The following is a 20464-nucleotide window of genomic DNA, read 5'->3' as shown; positions in this document are numbered from 1 at the left end:
ATGTGAACTGAGCCAAGAACCCAGTGGAGCCCGAGTCAACAAAGGTGGAGAGACAACTTGCGTGAAAGAATTCCTGAGTTAAAAGGGTATACTAACCTAAGGCAGCTTGCTGACTTGGGTGTGTTAGGCAGCAAATTAAGGTGGTTCCTAACATAACTGGTTCCTAATGACAGCTTTGCCTCACTGTAAGGGTAAGATTGCTCCAGTAAAGTAGATTCTCTAATTCAGGTCGTGGTAAGAATCTTGTCTAAGCCCTACACAAGCAGTTTTTGTGCTGCCATACCAATAAACACTAGGCAGTATGTTTCCAATACTGATAGAAAACTGAGGGAGTTAGAATCTTTTTGGGCACAAGGTATTCTATATTTTTACAATACTTTTAAGTTCTGAACCTTTTCCCCTTTCACAGTCAACTCGCTGTAATGTAACTTCAGTGGTCGTTCTCAACTTGGGACAAAACAGTGGTGAGTGGAGGGACGTGCAAGTCGGGGAGGAGTTGGAAGCCCTCCTGGTTATCTCAGTTTTGCACTATGCTAGGGAAGTAGCTCTTCGGGTACTAAAGCTGGTGTAACCGCAAGAGCAATGTTAGGGGTAAGAATCAGAGGTGCGTTATAAAAATGTAGAAAGCCAAGCATGTCTAGAAATACACTTTTGGTAACTCCAGGCGTACCTGAGAAGTGCTCGGTGCATAATTTTAGGAACTCTACCTTAGCAGTAGCTTTTCTTAAACTTCTGTCCTAGAAATACTAAATTGGAATACTTAACCTGGTTTTCTTGGTTAAGTTAGACGAGGTAGCGCTTAATTTTAGACTTAATGCTTCAACTCCTTGGAGTGGTAAAAACTTGGGCCAGAAAGGGGGGAAACTGCTTATATTAAACCATTAAAAGTGGTAATGAAACATCAAGCCTTTAAAAAGCCTTCCTTAGACTTAAGGGAACACATTACATTCACTGTCAGATTGGAAGGTTATATCCTTCCCAGTCCCAGTGTTTCGACTTGCTCAAGGCCTGGTTTTTGTTACAGGCAAACCAAGGACTGGAATCCAAGTGTCAACTCTGACATAGCTCAGAAAATTCATGAAGTTTTATTAGGTTCCTTGCCCTCAAACTGCTGCTTGCAGGACAGGTGTTTTGCTGAATATTTAATAATTTAGGCCTTTTACTGGTAAAGCTGGGTTTTGAGGATTAAAAGTTCTTTCCTACACTTTACACTTAATAAACCTGAAAAATCATTTCACCTGAGTAAGTGAAGACTAGTGCTGGTTTGGGCGATAGGACTCCCACAATTGTGTTGGCCTTTCTCCCAAATCACTGACTTGACAGGCTCGCAGGTCTGCAGTCTTGTGACTCCCTTGAGGAAAAAAGGTTTCAGCTGTTGCTCTAATTCTCTCAGGATCTCTTCCTATCTGTAGGGATCCCTTAAGGTATTCATGGATCTCAGCAAACTCACTCTGTACACAACCTGAAATCTGAGCAAGGAGAAGTCTCTAAATGTGTTGGTCTTCAACAACCTGTGCTATCAGTTGGTTTTGGAAGTCGGTTTTTCACTCTTGGCCTCAAACCTTGCTCTACACTGAATAAAACAGACCAATTGTGGTTTGTGGTTCCAGCTGACTCCTGTTGACTGAGGGGTCAGCAATGCAGAAGGGAAATGTGATTAGGAGTGGAACTTTGGGATGACCTAGAAAGGGATGGGAGAGTTGACAGATGATAAAGATTCGTTCATGTATCTCAAGCCAAGAGAGTTCGCAGTCCTATCACCTACTCATCTCAATGTTCCCTGTCCAGTTAGCTTCTCATCCAACTGCCAGGAATATAGTTCGCAAGTCCAGTGTTGGTCCAAATGTTAAAGAGCCCATGGGAAGGGAGATACGTGTATATTCCGTTACAGCCCACGGTGCAAATACTTCACCCGCTCTTCCTTTAAGAGAATGTCTCCCTGGACCTCTCCACCCCTTATAACCTCAGAAACAATAACACAGAGGGATGCTTATGGGACCTTTGTGACTTGCTAGGCTGGTGTCCAAAGTATATGTGGGTCAGCCTTGTAAATTATTTTAAACTTAATCTTGGACCTGTGCTATCTCTGGAAAGCAGATTCCCTGTGTTTATCAGAACTGCTTGTATTGCACATCATTATGTGCCCTGAGATGCCAGAGTCTGCAGAACAAGCTGCCACTTAACCACCCCCACTTGTAATCTTCACTGTTTCCCTTTTACTTAGGAATTTGATAAGAGTTTCTGTTAATATATTTCTTGTTACCTTTCCTGAAAGAATGCTCACACCTGTGTGCAAAGATGTGTTAAAAGAATACTTGCTTGGTATACTGAAAGCAGTGGTCCCAGGGGCTGGTCTGTAGCCTGCTGCCACTCCAAGATAAATTTTTGCCAGTTCTCAGTGAAATGAAAAGTATGAGAACGGCACAGCGGATTTTACATGAAATTAGGTCTATTCAATTTAAAAGATAATATGCCCTCAGTGTAAAAATGACTAATGTAATGATCAGAGTGTTGCTCTGGAGGCAGGACTACTTCAGTTCATATGTACCTGCACCACTTACTGGCTTGTAACCTTGGGCAACTCATTTATCCTGTCAGTACATCAGATTCCTTACCTATAAAAATGAGGTAGTTATACCTATCAGTAGTTATGAGGATCACATGTGAAGTGCTTAAAACAATGGAAAAACTTGCCTAGTGCTGACAATGCTACTGTAATGACAAAATTGGGAACAAGCTAATCGCCCATCAAAGGGGAGTGGTTAAATGATAATGCAGTAGTTCAACAGAATGAAGGAGAAAGGAACTCACGGAACGCCATTCAAGACAGTGAAAAATGCTAGAGAAAAAGGTGTGCGCATGTGCACAAGCACGCAGATGGGTGGGCCCCTGTTCGTGGCTTCAGGAGAGGAAAGGGGGGATTGTGAAGGGAGATGTATTTCAGCTTCCTTATCGCCACCCCCAGGCTTCCAGGAGGACTGAAGTCACTGACAACACAGCACCAGCAGTGTTCACAACAAGTGGGCCCCTGTCCAAGGGCCAGCAAAGTCATTCCTCCCCTGAAGTCAGGCCGCACTCCCAAACTGCACAGACTAGACTTATTTTGCACAAGTCTCTGTTTCATTTTCCATGGAAACTACATCTCACGAGACTTACTGAACCTCAACATGATTACTGAACCTCAACAAGCTTCATTTTATTTTTTTTTAATTTTATTTTTTTATTTTTATTTTTGGCTGTGTTGGGTCTTCATTGCTGTGCATGGGCTTTCTCTAGTTGTGGTGAGCGGGGGCTACTCTTCGTTGCGGTGCATGGGCTTCTCACTAAGGTGGCTTCTCTTGTTGTGGCGCATGGGCTCTAGGTGCGCAGGCTTCAGTAGTTGTGGCGCACAGGCTTAGTTACTCTGCAGCATGGGGGATCTTCCCGGACCAGGGCTCGAACCGGTGTCCCATGCATTGGCAGGCGGGTTCTTAACCACTGCGCCACCAGGGAAGCCCATCACAAGCTTCATTTTAGATACACTCTGCTCATTCCTCAAATAATCCGAAGGGGCAAGTCATGGCTCTCTTTCAATCAGGCCCAGCCAACTCCAAATGGAAGCTTTAGATAAATGTTGATTTCTGAGAAAGGATCTTGCACTTAGTGCAACGATACTAACTGGGAAATAAGTTTTGAGGTTTTCCTTTTTTCATACTTTCTCGATCCCATCACCATCCTTATCTCCCCCTCTTTTTCGTGGTCATCAGAAGCTGAGTGGTGAGGTTCACTCTCCAGCTAGTAGGTCTGTCAACGCCTATGATTTATTCTAGCACCTACTCCTCTGACCATGGAACACCAGCTGGGACTCCTCTTAAGGAACACCTTTACCTTCACAAGTTTCTGATATCAGTGTTTCCCAAATTCTGTCCTCCAAACGTTACAACCACTGTGAAAGGATGCTGTGGTCACGTGAGCTCAGGAAGTTGTCTGTTACCTCCCCCTTGGAGACCATCTTGAAGACTCCAAGAAGTTCTGCCTTAAAGGAACCGGTTTAATGTGGTTCAACCCAGTGTGTTCCAATTTCACTTTTTTTTCTTTTTCCACTTAACTTTTCAATCAGTTAACATCCCTCACAATTTGAGAAACCTTGTTAGAGCCATGACCCCTCCCATCTCCCTACCCGGCACTGCTGATTTTGCTTGGTTTCCTGGCCTCTGCAGGGCAGAAACATTGCTGGCCTCAGGGAGTGTCACGAACTGGGTCTAGATATTCTACTACTAAAACAGAGCAACACAGGGGCTTCCCTGGTGGCGCAGTGGTTAAGAATCCACCTGCCAATGCAGGAGACACGGGTTCGAGCCCTGGTCCGGGAAGATCCCACATGCCGCGGAGCTCCTAAGCCTGTGTGCCGCAACTACTGAGCCTGCACTCTGGAGCCCGTGAGCCACAACTACTGAGCCCACGCACCACAACTACTGAAGCCTGTGTGCCACAACTACTGAGCCTGCACTCTGGAGCCCGTGAGCCACAACTACTGAGCCCACGCACCACAACTACTGAAGCCTGCGCGCCTAGAGCCCATGCGCCGCAACAAGAGAAGCCACTGCAGTGAGAAGCCCTCGCACCACAACGAACAGTAGCCCCCGCTCGCCGCAACTAGAGAAAGCCCGCGCGCAGCAACAAAGACCCAACGCAGCCAAACATAAATAATAAATAAATAAATAAATAAAATTTTTTTAAAAATAGAGCAACACAAATACAAAAGAGAACAATATAAAGGAAAACATTTTTCCAACTCAGGGAAATGGATAAGACTTTTCAGGTTAAATATTTCTTCTGTAAGTTGTTCTTAGTCAGCTGGTACCTGCTATGGCTTGTCTTCATCAGCTGTTAACAGACAAAACAGTAGTAAATTTTGGACATGTGATTTTTTAAAAAATTACCTGATTTTTTTAAAATACAAAAGTGATACAAGCTCTTGATAAAATACATCCAATGATATATAGGAGTATCCAGTAAAAAGTGAAAAATCCCCTCTTACCTCTCTCACGCCCCCCCGAGCAAACCATTGAAAGAGACTATTTTTTCATCCATTTATTCATTGAACAAATATTTATTGTCTACTGTGTTTCCAGCATTGGAAATGTAGAAATGAACAAAACTGACCAAGTCTGCCCTCACGGAACTTACATTAAAGAGGAGAGGAGACAGACAAATAGGTAAATACATCATATTTTAGATAATGGAAAGTGCTATAGTAAAAAAAATAATAATAAAGCAGAATAAAGGGCATTGGGTGATCAGGGAAAGCCCCATAGATAATATGACATTTGAGCAAAGGTCTGGAGGAAAAGAGGGACTTGCCTCATGATATCTGGGGGAAGGGTGTTCCAGGCAAAGGGAACATCATGTGCAAAGGTCCTACGGCAGAAGAAAGCTTAAATTCAAGATCAATATGATGGCCTGTATAGCAGGAACTTAGCAAGGAGAAGAGTGCAATGAAATTATATCAGGGGTGATGGGAACATTACTTATTGGTTCATAAGGACACCATAAGGATACACATTGTAGGTATCCTTCTGGATTTCTATGCCACTACAGACACATTTGTGTATACATGTCCCAATGTATACATTTACTTCAATCTTGCTAATGTCTGCATAATAATTCATAGCAGGTACACCATGTTTTCCTTAAAATAATTTTATTGCTAAACAAGGACCCGGGAATTCACTGGCGGTCCAGTGGCTAGGACTCCACGGTTCCACTGCAGGGGGCAAATGTTCGATCCCTGGTCAGGGAACAAAGACCCCACATGGCGGCATGGCCAAAAAATACACAAAAAAAACAAAAAAACAACAACGACCTACTGTACTAGCACAGGGAACTATATTCTATGTCTTATAGTAACCTATAATGAAAAATAATCTGAAAAAGAACATATATATTCTGAATCATTTTGCTGTACACCTGAAGCTAACACAACATTGTAAATTAACTATACTTCAATTTTTAAAATGGTTTAAAAAAGCGCTATTAAAAAATAGTTTTATTGCTTTCCTAATTATGAATGTAATACATACTCAATGTAATTAACTTGAGAAATACAGAAAAAGAAAGCACCCATTAAACCTACAATCCAGGGCTTCCCTGGTGGCGCAGTGGTTGAGTCTGCCTGCTAATGCAGGGGACACGGGTTCGAACCCTGGTCTGGGAGGATCCCACATGCCGCGGAGCGACTGGGCCCGTGAGCCACAACTACTGAGCCTGCGCGTCTGAAGCCTGTGCTCCGCAACAAGAGAGGCCACAGCAGTGAGAGGCCCACGCACCGCGATGAAGAGTGGCCCCTGCTTGCCACAACTAGAGAAAGCCCTCGCACAGAAACGAAGACCCAACACAGCCAAAAATAAATGAATAAATAAATTTAAAAAATAAAAAACAAAAAAAACCCCTACAATCCAAATATACTCAGTTTAGCATATTTCCTATTTTCTCAGTATTTTTTACTTAAATAACAGTGAGTGTGATCCAGTTGTCAAGACTCAATCAATGGATACGTGTGTGTGTGTGTGTGTGTGTCTGTGTGTGCATAGAATAAAACTTGAAAGTCCTTTTTCAGTGTCCCTCCTCGGAATCTCTCTCCACACTTATCTTTCTCTGTGTCACTTGGTAAAGGTTTGGTGTATTTACCACCAGGTTGTTCTAATGTGTTTACATATGTATGTATTATATAAAAACATACTTTAAAAATTATACATAAAAGGAATTGTACAGAACATACTCATGTAGCTTGAAGCCAGCACATATATATCTCCCTGCTTCTTTCTGAATTGCTACAATATATTTCACAGTACAGATAGACCATATTTTACCCATCTCTTTACTGATGGATATTTGTGGGGTTTTTTCGCTATTAAAACAACCTGCAGGGGCTTCCCTGGCAGTCCAGTGGTTAGGACTCCGGGCTTCCACTGAAGGGGGCACGGGTTCAATCCCTGGTCAGGAACTAAGATCCCAAAAGCTATGCGGTGGGTGGCCAAAAAAATAATAAATAAATAAATAAACAATGCTCCAATGAATATCCTTGAGAACGTCTCATCTTAGATGTGCAAATATTTCTTCAGGATATAGCTAGAAGTGGAATGGCATCAAAGAATATGGCACTGAAACCTGTGATTACTACAAAGTTGCCCTTCAAAAAGATGGTACCACATGCAACGAAATATTATTCAGCCTTGAAAAGGATGGAAATTCTGACACATGCGATGTGGATGAATCTTGGTGAAATAAACCAGACAAAAAGGACAAGTACTCTATGATTCCACCTATATGAGGTCCTTAGAGTAATCAAATTCATAGAGACAGAAAGAATGGTGGCTGTCAGGGGCTGAGGAAAGGGGATGGGGAGTTAGTGTTTAATGGGTGTAGAGTTTCAGTTTGGGATGATGAAAAAGCTCTGGAGACGATAATGGTGATGGTCGCATAACAATGTGAATGTACTTAATGCCACTGAATCTTATATTTAAAAAGGGTTAAAATGGTAAATTTTGTTATGTATTTTTTAACACAATAAAAAAGAGAACTATACCAATATGAATTCCCACCAATACTGCATAAGAGTACCTAGTTCTCCAGACCCTCATATATATATATTTTGGGATTGCACTGCCCAACTTGCAGGATCTTAGTTCCCAGACCAGGGATCAAACCTGCGCCTCCTGCAGTGGAAGCATGGAGTCCTAACCACTGGACCACCAGGGAATTCCCTATATATATATATGTATTTTTTTTTTTTTAAACATCTTTATTGGAGTATAATTGCTTTACAATGGTGCGTTAGCTTCTGCTGTGTAACGAAGTGAATCAGCTATACATATACATATATCCCCATATCTCCTCCCTCTTGCGTCTCCCTCCCACCCTCCCTATCCCACCCCTCTAGGTGGTCACAAAGCACCGAGCTGATCTCCCTGTGCTATGCGGCTGCTTCCCACTAGCTATCTATTTTACATTTGGTAGTGTATATATGTCCATGCCACTCTCTCACTTCGCCCCAGGTTACCCTTTTCCCTCCCCGTGTCCTCAAGTCCATTCTCTACATCTGCATCTTTATTCCTCTCCTGCACCTAGGTTCTTCACAACCATTTTTAGAATTTTTTTTTCAATTCCACATATATGTGTTAGCATACAGTATTTGTATTTCTTTTTCTGACTTACTTCACTCTGTATGACAGACTCTAGGTCCATCCACCTCACTACAAGTAACTCAATTTCATTTCTTTTTATGGCTGAGTAATATTCCATTGTATACTGAAGATGTGCAACATCTTCTTTAGCCATTCATCTGTTGATGGACACTTAGGTTGCTTCTATGTCCTGGCTATTGTAAATAGAGCTGCAATGCACATTGTGGAACATGACTCTTTCTGAATTATGGTTTTCTCAAGGTATATGCCCAGTAGTGGGATTGCTGGGTCGTATGGTAGTTCTATTTTTAGATTTTTAAGGAACCTCCATACTGTTTTCCATAGTGGCTGTATCAATTTACATTCCCACCAACAGTACAAGAGGGTTCCCTTTTCTCCACACCTCTGCAGCATTTATTGTTTGTAGATTTTTTTGATGATGGCCATTCTTACCTGTGTGAGGTGATACCTCATAGTAGTTTTGATTTGCATTTCTCTAATGATTAGTGACGTTGAACATTCTTTCATGCGTTTTTTGGCAATCCGTATATCTTCTTTGGAGAAATGTCTATTTAGGTCTTCTGCCCATTTATGGATTGGGTTGTTTGTTTTTTTGATATTGAGCTGCATGAGCTGCTTGTAAAGTTTGGAGATTAATCCTCTGTCAGTTGCTTCATTGGCAAATATTTTCTCCTATTCTGAGGGTTGTCTTTTTGTCTTTTTTATGTTTTGCTTTGCTGTGCAAAAGCTTTTAAGTTTCATTTGGTCCCATTTGTTTATTTTTGTTTTTATTTCCATTTCTCTAGGAGGTGGGTCAAAAAAGATCTTGCTGTGATTGATGTCATAGAGTGTTCTGCTTATGTTTTCCTCTAAGAGTTTTATAGTGTCTGGCCTTACATTTAGGTTTTTAATCCATTTTGAGTTTATTTTTGTGTATGGTGTTAGGGAATGTTCTGATTTCATTCTTTCACATGTAGCTGTCCAGTTTTCCCAGCACAACTTAGTGAAGAGGCTGTCTTTTCTCCATTGTATATTCTTGCCTCCTTTATCAAAGATAAGGTGACCATATCCAATATATATTTTCTAAAAATTTCTATTTATTTATTTATTTATTTATGGCTGTGTTGGGTCTTCGTTTCTGTGCGAGGGCTTTCTCTAGTTGCGGCAAGTGGGGGCTACTCTTCATCGCGGTCCAATATATATTAATAGTCACTTTAATTTTGGATAATTTGAAGGGCAAAAATGACAGTGTTTTAATTTGCACATCCCTGATTAAACTTGTGAGATTAAACACTTTTTGCTTTTTTTTTTTTTAGGTTAACTACTTTTTTTTTTTTTTTTTTTTTTTTGTGCGAGGGCTTTCTCTAGTTGTGGCAAGTGGGGGCCACTCTTCATCACGGTGCGCGGGCCTCTCACTATCGCGGCCTCTCTTGTTGCAGAGCACAGGCTCCAGACGCGCAGGCTCAGTAATTGTGGCTCACGGGCCCAGTTGCTCCGCGGCATGTGGGATCTTCCCAGACCAGGGCTCGAACCCGTGTCCCCTGCATTGGCAGGCAGACTCTCAACCACTGCGCCACCAGGGAAGCCCCAACTACTTTTTAATGTTCTATCCAAATATAATAGTCATACATTGCATTTGACATAAAAAATTGTTATTTTAAAGATGGGTTAATATAAAACCATGATTAACTAAAGATAACAAAAATTAGGTATTCTCCACAAAATATGGGTATAAAAAATGACATGGAAACATATCAAATTTAATGGAAATTTAACAGTAATATATATAAACAGTAAAATTTTTGTTGCATATCAAAGAATCTCCTTCTAGTTTTAAAAATATTAACCAATTGTTTGAAATACTTTAAAGCCCAGAATCTTGATGAGTATTTTTACTTAACGGAATTGTGATAAAAACCAATTTTGGTACTCACCAACTCGGTAACATTTTAACAGAATCTGATTAATATAGCTGTTTACTGAGCTCTGCTTTCAAAATACTGGGGAAAAAATCACATACATTTTAGATTTTGTTTGTTTCTCTGAAGGCTAGAAATGACACACATGCAGACAATGTAACTGAGAAAGATGTTAGAATGGGAAAGACAAGAAACAGAGTAATAGGAAAGTGGCTTTTGTAACCATGCTAGATCAGCTAATGAAATACGTTACTTGAAAATCTTGCTGAGAACTGATACAACTTTTTGTGTGTGTGTGATTTTTGCGAGCAGTTTTCTTTGACAGAACATCTTCCATTGTTATGACTCAGCATCCTTTTCTTTTTTTTTTTTTTTTCACACACACACACACTGTATTTTATTTTTACAAGAGATAAATAGACTGACACCAAGCATTGTACATGGATGACCACAACAAAAGCAACAATGATTGCAATTACCAAACATGAAACACACTCATACTATGTCATAATATTGACATTCAGTCCAGTAATCCTCCACTGTAACAGCTCCTTTACTTTGCAGTGAAAATTGATTTGTATATTTTTTGCCTCTGAGTCCTTGTGGGAATTTGTAGAATGGATAAACAACAAGGTCCTACTGTAGAGCACAGGGAACTCTATCTAATCTCCTGGGATAAACCAGAATGGAAAAGAATATTTTAAAAAATGTCTATATGTGCATAACTGAGTCACTTTGCTGTACAGCAAAGATTAGCACAACACTGTAAATCAACTATACTTCAATTTTAAAAATTTTTTTAAAAAGGAAAAAAAAAAAATTGGTCCTTCTTACCCTGTGCAAAGTGCTAAGGCCGCACAGACAAACATGCTCAGTCATCAAGTGGAAGAGGCCTGTAACATCCCCATTTACCAGGGGTGGTAAATACCAAGCTAGGTCAGGGTCAGGCGCCCTGAGGGCTCCTCCCCAGGAGAGGGGAGGGTGTGAAAGTCTCCCGCAGTGCTGGGGAGCGACGCGCTGCTCTGAACTGGGACAATGAAATGGAGGACTGGCTTCGCTCCTGCTTCTGCCCCACCGTTGCGCTGGAACACGCAGTACCTGCTGCCACCCCTCCACTGACTCTGATCTCCGCTCCAGGCCTCACGAGCCAAATCAGGGCGGCCCAGACCTCCTGCGTTTGGGAGATGCTGAGAAAAACAGGCTGGGACTGACTGATTTCGGCAACTGCCTACTCACCCCCCCTCCAAACAACCAGGCCTAACGGATGACACTGTAGGGGTGAGCCCTCCTAATGCTGCTTCCCTCTGGAGAGCACAGTGTGAAAACAGGCCTGGAGAGGTTGTTCTGTGGGTCGAGGGGTGGCTGGCTGTGTTTTTCTGGAGCCTCCCTCTGGGGTTTATCTACTCCCCATGCGCTGAGCTCGCTGGCGCCTGCGGACAGAACAGAATATACCCAGAGGATATAGTATGGCAACCTCCTCTGCTCTCAGTACGGCACGTCTGATACTTCTGGTCACCAAATGTGAGGTTGTTTTTTTTTTTTTTCCCAACACCAACCAATTCAGCAACACCAGCTGGGTGTCCTACAATTTAACTAAATTCTGACACTATCTACTTGGAGACAGGTCAGATCTCACAGGTTAAGGACATCACCACTTTCAAGAGAAAAGCTGCACACTGCATTATCTTCAGAATAAGAATTTTAAATTAGATTAATAAACATGTTAAAAGATATAAGGAAGCTATCAGAACTACAAAACAAGAAAACGAAAACATCAAAAAGAACCAGTAAGAGAGACTAGGTTGAATACGTAATAGTTGGACTAAAAAACAATATCTAAACATTCTCTTGAATGGATGAATTAGACAGCTGAAGAATGAATTAGTCAAGTGGAAGAACAGAAATTCCCCAAAAGGAAAAAAGAAAGAACAAAGGAACAGAAAATATAAAACAGAAGCTAAGAGATATGGAGGATAAAAGTAGAAGTGGTAACATTTAGAAAACAGGAGTCCCGGAAGAAGGAGATAAAAATGGAGGGGAGGAAAGGCAAAATAAATAAAAGCAAAAATAAACAAATGGGACCTAATCAAACTTATATGCTTTTGCACAGCAAAGGAAACCATCAACAAAATGAAATGACAACCTATGGAAGGGGAGAAAATATCTGCAAATGATGCAACTGACAAGAGTTTAACTTCCAAAATATACAAACAGCTCATATAGCTCAACAAAAATTAAAAAATCGGCAGAAGACCTAAATAGACATTTCTCCACAGAATACATACAGGTGCCCAAGAAGCACATGAAAAGATGTGCTAACTAATAACATCGCTAATTGGGACTTCCCTGGTGGTGCAGTGGTTAAGAATCCCCCTGCCAGTGCAGGAAACATGGGTTCAAGCCCTGGTCTGGGAAGATCCCACATGCGGCGGAGCAACTAAGCCCGTGTGCCACAACTACGGAGCCTGCACTCTAGAGCCCGTGAGCCACAACTACTGAGCCCACCTGCCACAACTACTGAAGCCCACGTGCCTAGAGCCCGTGCTCCGCAGCAAGAGAAGCCACTGCAATGAGAAGCCCGCGCACCTCAACGAAGAGTAGCCCCCGCTTGCCGCAACTAGAGAAAGCCCGTGTGCAGCAACGAAGAGCCAACACAGCCAAAAATAAATAAAATTTTTTAAAAACATCACTAATTATTAGAGAAATGCAAATCAAAACTACCATGAGGTTATCACCTCACACCGGTCAGAAGGGCCATCATCAAAAAGTCTACAAATAACAAATGCTGGAGAGGGTATGGAGAACAGGATGGAGGTTCCTTAAAAAACTGAAAATAGAATTACCATTTGATTCAGCAATCCCACTCCTGGGCATATATCCAAAAAAGACAAAAACTCTAATTAGAATTGAGATCCCGCGAGCCACACGGCGCAGCCGAAAAAAAAAAAAGAAAAAAGGAAAATATATATAGCTAAGAGCAAAGAAAAAGAGGAAATACTTTCATAAAGCCAACCATTGAAGTCAGAATTAAAATAACTTTTGCACACGTGAGTTCAGAGCTGGTTAGAGCCTTGGCACTTCCACAGGTTTGAGGTACAGAAGTGAATTCAGAGCCCCAGCCCCTGGCATGAGCCCTTTAATGGGCAGGGTCAGCTCTCTGGGTTGGAGGTTAATTAATGTCCCTTACTTCAGCCTCTGGAAAGCCCTTCTTTTTCCTTCTCTGACATTCTCCCTGAGTTTCTCAGGCTCGGGCAGATTTGTGCACCAGCTGTCATGTGGCACCTGGCTTATTTACAAGAGAGGCTGGGAACCCCTTTAGCCTTGAGGTACCCAGGGCCCTGGGAGCTGCTGGGGTCGGGGAGGGAGGAGAGGGTCTGATCCCTGCATATACCCTCCCTTGGAAACACACCTCTTCCTCTTCCCTAGTCACCTAGCAAAACCTGAAGCCTGGAAGAGTCCTGCACCTGCCTTCGGGGGAGGGTATCACACGCCTCAGCTGACTGGCTTCATTCTAAATTCATGACGACAAAACTCGAAGGGGTTTGCACACTGTCCTGCAGTTCTCCTCCATTTCTCTAAGAGGTGACAGGCTCTATTTCTCCAACCTTCCCACACCCTTACTCCCACATGGTGACCTTGACCTCACATTTCTTTGAGGAAACACCGGCCATCAGACCTTCCCACCCTTGGCCTGAAACCTGTCCACACCTGGACCACCTGACTCCTTTTCTCGCTCCGTGAACAGAGATGAAAGCCCCACCTGGGCCATCCTCTCACCTTCCCGAGGTCTCTGTTCTTGCAGGTACCCTCCCCCCTGCACTGACCACTGGATGTGCATCAGCGTACAAACAGAATCTGTCATTTCATGGACAGCTGATCTTTAAACGAACAATCGCCCCCCACCTTGACCCCATGTCTCCTTGCGGTTACTGGGCCACCCCCCTGCTTCCCCTCCAAAGGGTGGTCTGCACGTTGTCCCAACTTCAACTTCTTCACCTTCTGTGGGCAGAGGGGGTGGGGATGACTTCAGATTGTCTTGAAAAAAAGAAATAAAACATCACAACCATGGTTTAAAAATGGCTTCCTCCCCAAGCCCCTCTAAAGTGATCATAGAAGATTAAAAAAACAAACAAAAAGAAAGATGTAAATCCACAAGGACAAAGAGAGTGGGAGGGGAGACCAGGCAGAGGCACGGCCAGCAGTGTTTGCGCCATGGATGGCGGATGGCCACTCGTAACTCAGGAGAGAAGCTGAGACCTAGTGCCCTGGGAACCCAAGCACCGAGGAGACCCTGCTGACCGGGGGGAATGAAGTGGACACCTGTCTGCTAAGCTGTGGGAACTGTGACATCACCCATGGAGGACGCTCAGTGAAGCCCCATCCACACAGCTGGCTTTCTGGTGCCAGGCATTCGAGGAAAGCCTCTTCCATGAAAGGCAGAGATACCCCCAAAACAAACAGAAAAAGTGGAACTGGGACCAAAGGAGACCACGCAGAGAAACAAAGGAGACTCTGATGCATAAGCTTTCCTGTTCTCGCTCCAACTCTCTGGACCCAAGTGCAGCTTTCAGGCTGTGCTGGCCTGGACACTCAGCCTTTCTGGCCAACAACCTTTTTTAACATTGAGGTTTTTAACATTGAGGCAGCCCCCTGGGGCACGCTGGGGCTCTGAGGGAGGGTCTAACATTCAACTCTAACTCACTCTCCACGACTTACATGATAAAGTCTAAATGTGAGTGGCATTTCTGAAATGTCCTAAACCCTTGTTCTGCACTCCTGTCCCCGGTTCTTGAGTCAACTTGTCCTTCCCTCTGCTGTGGTCTGAAAGTCTGTGTGCCCCCCAAAACTCACAGGTTGAAATCCTATTGCCCAGGATGACAGTATTAGGAGGTAGGGCTTTGGGAAGTGCTTAGTACAGGAGGATGGAACCCTCATGAATGACATTAGTGCCCTGATAAAGGAGACCCAGAGGGGTGCTGTCCTTGCATCCGGTGAGGAAACAGGGAGAAGGCCCTGGCTACCATCCTGGCCCTCACCAGTAGGTGACCATGCTGGGGCCTTGACTTGAACTCCCAGCTTCCAGAACTAAGAGAAATAAATGTCTGTTGTTTATAAGCTACCTAGTCCGTGGTAGCAGCCTGAATGGACTAAGGCACCTTCAAAGCATCCTTCCTTTCCAGGCCTGCACTAGCCCCAGGCAGGGACAACAAACTTTCCTCAAAGTCTAGGGGCCTGGGAGGTGGTCAGACACTGCCAAGGGGAACTGCAGCAAAAGCAAGACATGTGGGACCTGAAAGGAAGCCAGGGATGACATACTGTGCGACTGCACTCACATGACATTGCGGAGACGGCAGACGTAGCGGACAGAAATCATCAGTGGCTACCGGAGCAGGGCGGTGGGGGAGGGGCGGGCAAAGGGGCACCAGAGCACATTTGGGGGTGATGGCAACGTTCTGTATCTTGACCACTGTGGTGGTCATATGCTTGTATATTTTTGTCAAAACTCTCTGACCTGTTGGCCTTAAAGGGGTGTAAATTCTTAAAAATTACAAAGCACATTAAAGTTTTAAAGGGTGTAAGTTATACTACAATAAACCTGACTTTTAAAAAGAAAGAGATGGGAACGCAAAGGGAGACGGGACCGCCTGCTTCCAATCCCACCGCCATCACCTGCGAACTGAGCTGTAATCGCGAGCGAGCAGTTAACTTCACCCCCTCAGACCCCGTTTCCGCTTCTCTGAAACAGAGACGCCCACAGATCTCCCTCCCAGCGTGGAGGTGGGGCGTAAAAAAGAGAACGCCTGCGAGGCGCCGGCTCGAGCGCGTGCCTCCAGCTTTGCCCGCGCCCGGAAAGCCCGAGGCAGGTGCCTCCCTACCCGCTGGGTGCGCCCCGCGGACGCGCACCCGCTCCCCTGCACGGAGGCAGGGGCCCCAGCCCGGACGCCCGCACTCCCGCTCTGTGACAGGGGAGGGGAGGGGGGCGTCCGCGGGGAGGCTCTGCCGCGCTCCTACCGCGGCCTTACCTGGCAGCCCCAGCAGGACCGCGGTCACCGGGCTCCCGCGGCGCGTCGGGGAAAGGGGCGGGGCCTCACCTGGGCGGGTAACTGAGGGGACGCAAAGGGAGGGGCTCCCTCGGGAAACTGGGTGACGAGCGACGCTAAGGCGCGGAGGTGGGGGCGCCCCGGGTGTGGGCGTGGCTGAGGCGCGGAGGGGAGGAGTCGCGGGTGTGGGCGTGGCTGAGGCGTGGAGGCGGGCCCTTTGCGTCACCCGCTTGGTCTCCTGATTGGCATTCACCCCTCGGTGCTCGACCGCGGGTTCTTTGGCTCGACCTCGGACGCATCCCGGCTCATCCTTTGTCTTGGTCAGGCTATCTGATGCTTCCTTGGTCCAGGCTGACGCAGCCTGCGTCTGGTCTTTCTCCTGTCGCTGTCGCCGGTTCTGGCCTGCCTATCTGGCCTCAGGCTGTGCCCCTCTTATCGGTCTTGACTCTGTCCCTTTGACCAGAGCTTCCTCTCTCTGCCCCGTCTTTATCTCGCCTCCGCCTCCCCACCCCCCCTTTCTCTATTTTTGTCTCCCAGACGACAGGATATCCTTCTCTCCCGGTCTTTTCGGTAGTAAAATCAGACATCCAGGGCTTCCCTGGTGGCACAGTGGTTGGGAGTCTGCCTGCCAGTGCAGGGGACACGGGTTCGAGCCCTGGTCTGGGAGGATCCCACATGCTGCGGAGCAACTAAGCCCGTGAGCCACAACTACTGAGCCTGCGCATCTGGAGCTTGTGCTCCGCAACGGGAGAGGCCGCGACAGTGAGAGGCCCGCGCACCGCGATGAAGAGTGGCCCCCGCTCGCCACAACTGGAGAAAGCCCTCGCACAGAAATGAAGACCCAACACAGCCAAAAATAAATAAATTAATTAATTAATTAAAAAAAAAAAATCAGACATCCATTAGCCAATAGCGGGGTCTGTTGAGAACGGGCCCAGATCCAGCTCGAGGTCGGAGAAATTCCCCAGAGGCTATGCGCTTGGGGCTGGGCCCCCGGATTTGGCCATCGGCCTGGCTGTGGTTATTCTGGGTCCCGGAAGAGAGGCCCCACATCTGGGCCTGGCTGAGCAGTGGCCTCCGGGGCGCTGAGCCCGTGTGGGAAGGGGCAGCTCGCTTTCCCTGAGAGCCAGAAGCCTCCCAGGCCAGGAGGGTCCCACCCAGACCAGCAGGACTTCGGTCCCCTTCTCCTGCAGGAGGCACCCTTGGCCTCCGTGGCCCTCTGAGGGCCAGGGCCACCTCAGCTAGTATTCTCCTCTCCCAGTACGATTCTGCTCAACTCCAGTCCCTGTCTCCCTTGTTCCAGGAAGCCTGTCCAGCCTCCTAAACTGGCTTATTTCTATTTCTTCTCTGTCAGTCTCAGACACAAAGCTGCTCAGAGAGGCTGCATCTGGCCAGTAAACAGGCCCAGCCCAGGCTCTGGACCAAGTTTTGGGAGAAGCAAAGGTGCAGGCTCTGGCTTGTGCACCCCGCTTCCCCTCCAAGTCCCACCCTCCCCTCCCTCCGAGGCCAGAGCAATTCCCTCCTTCCCACTCTGGACCCCTCTCTCCCACCTCTCTTTAGAATTTACATTAATTATGCACAGGCTTTAGACATCTTGCACAGTTGAGTTGGGTTTTTTGTTTGCTTGTTTGTTTTAACTCTGCAAGAGATGCCATGTTTGTTTTTCTAAAGGCAGTGGTAAAAAATTAAATAGTCCAAACGATGCATATCAAAAAGGAAGTTGCCTTCCCACCCTCCACCCTTAGTTCCCCTCTCCAAAGGATATGTCAGCTGCACTTTTTTCTTTTTTTCTTTTTTTGGCTGCGCGGCATGCGGGATCTTAGTTCCAGACCAGGGATGGAACCCATGCCCCCTGCAGTGGAAGCACGGAGTCTTAACCACTGGACCACCAGGGAAGTCCCCTGCTGCACATTTTTTGAACCTCTCACTTGTTTTTGTTAAAAATCAACTCTGAAAATCAATTCAAGTGAAAAAACATGCCTTTACAAAAAGTTACTAAGTGTGAAGTGAAACACATGGAAAGATTGAGCCTAAAGACTGCTTGGGGGAGATTTTCCTTGCATGGAGACTGGATTGGTTGAAGCTTTTTGAAACATGAGTCCGGTGGCATTGGAATTGAGAAAGCTGTGTTTCTCTGCTTGATTCATTTCCGACTAAAAACACAGGCATTCTCTGCTCAGAGGACCTTTTTCTTCTTTAAGATAAAATTCACATATAGTTCTCTAATTTAAAGCATACAATTCAATGGTCTTTGGCATATTTACAACAATCATCACAATCAAACTTAGAACATTTTTCATCACCCCCAAAAGAAGCCTTTCAGCTTCCCATTACCCCCCAAGTCCTGTTGCCCTAGGCAACCACTAATCTACTTTATGTCTCTGTAGAGTCCCCTATTCTGAACATTTCACATAAATGAAATCATGCAATATAAATCCTTTGTGACTGGCATCTTTCACTTACCCTAAGTTTTTCATAGTTCATCCCTGTTGTAGCACGTATCATTATTCCATTCCTTTTTACGGCTGAATAATATTCTATCGTATGGAGAGAATTTTATTTATCCATTCATCAGCTGATGGACATTTGGGTCGTTTCCACTTGGCTATTATAAATAATGCTCTTGTGAACATTTGCGTACAGGTGTTCGTGTGGACTTAAGTTTCCATTTCTTTTGAGTACTTACCTAGGAGTGGAATTGCTGGGTCATATGGTAACTCTACGTTTAATTTTTTTGAGGAACAACCAGACTGTTTTCCAAAGTGGCTGCACCATATAATCTGCCAGCAGTGTATGAGGGTTCCAACTTCTCCATATCCTCACCAACACTTACTATTATCTGTCTTTTTTAAAAATTTATTTTATTCAAGTATAGTTGATTTACAATGTAGTGTATTATCTGTCTTTTTAATTATAGCTATCCTAGTGGGTGTCAAGTGTATCTCATTGTGGTTTTTGATTTGCATCTTCCTGATGACTGATAATCTGAGAACTTTTTATAAACTTGATTTGCAATTAGAGTTGTCTGCCCAACTGTCATTGTCACCTGATGTGGTGATGCCTCTGAAGGACTCAAGGGTCTCCACTTACTCTTTAATTTTTCCCCAACAGCACAGTAATGCCCTCTGCATTATGATCATAATTCAAAGCCTTCCTGAGCACCAACTGGGGGCTGGACGCTGTGCTGGGTGATGAGATACAGCAAAAAAAAGCAACATCTCACCTCTTGGAGAGCTTGGTGGGTAAAGGTGTGGCTCTGGATTTGAATATTTGCTTTGTCACCTCGCAGCCACGTGGCCTTGGACAGGGTATCTACTCTTGCCCAGCCTCAGTTTCTTCATCTGTGAAATAAGGTTGCACTGAGAGTTGCACGTAACGCACTTAGCACAGCGTCTGGCACATAGTGACTGCTCACAAGGCATCTGTTATTGTTAAAGATGAAGCCGGGACTTCCCTGGTGGCGCAGTGGTTAAGAACCCGCCTGCCAATGCAGGGGACATGGGTTCGAGCCCTGGTCTGGGAAGATCCCAAATGCTGTGAAGCAGCTAAGCCTGTGTGCCACAACTACTGAGCCTGCGCTCTAGAGCCCACGAGCCACAGCTACTGAAGCCAGTGAGCCACAACTACTGAAGCCCGCGGGCCTAGAAGCCCATGCTCCGCAACAAGAGAAGCCACCACAATGAGAAGCCCACATGCAGCAACGAAGACCCAACGCAGCCAAAAATAAATAAATTTATTAAAAAAAAAGATGAAGCCAGATGATTAAATAAATGCTAACAATACTGGACAATGAATTAATGCAAAGTGTCATGGAACACATAGTGGGGACCCCCAACCCAGTCCAGGGTCTAGGAAAGGCTACCCAGAGGAAGTGATGTTTAAACAGAGAGGTAGGAATTGGCTAGAGCAAGGCAGTGTGTGTTTGTGTGTGTGTGTGTTCCTGGCAGCTGCAACAGCTTGTGCAAAGTCTTGGAGGCTTGGAGGCAACAGAAGAGAGCATGGCATCGGGAGAGACTGAAATGTGTTCAGAATGTCTAGAGCAGAACTGTGCAATAGAATTCTCTGCGATGATGGAACAGTTCTATCTCTGTGCTATCCAATGTGGCGGCCACTAACCACATGTGACTATGAGCATTTGAAATGTGGCTAATGTCACTGTAGAACTGAATGTTTGATTTATTGTAACCGACTTAAATTTAAATAGCCACTGAGGCTGGTGACCTTACATTGGACAGCACAGGTGTTTACACTAGAGTGTAGTGTGTACTTTCAATCAGAGATGAAGGTGGAATGTGGAGAAGGGCCTCCAGACTGCACCGGCTTGGTATGGACCGTGCCT

The sequence above is a fragment of the Eschrichtius robustus genome, chromosome 20 (assembly GCF_028021215.1).
Source record: "Eschrichtius robustus isolate mEscRob2 chromosome 20, mEscRob2.pri, whole genome shotgun sequence".
Taxonomy (NCBI): Eukaryota; Metazoa; Chordata; class Mammalia; order Artiodactyla; family Eschrichtiidae; genus Eschrichtius; species Eschrichtius robustus.
The sequence above is the reverse complement of the archived record's forward strand: the minus strand, read 5'-3'. Positions refer to the sequence as shown.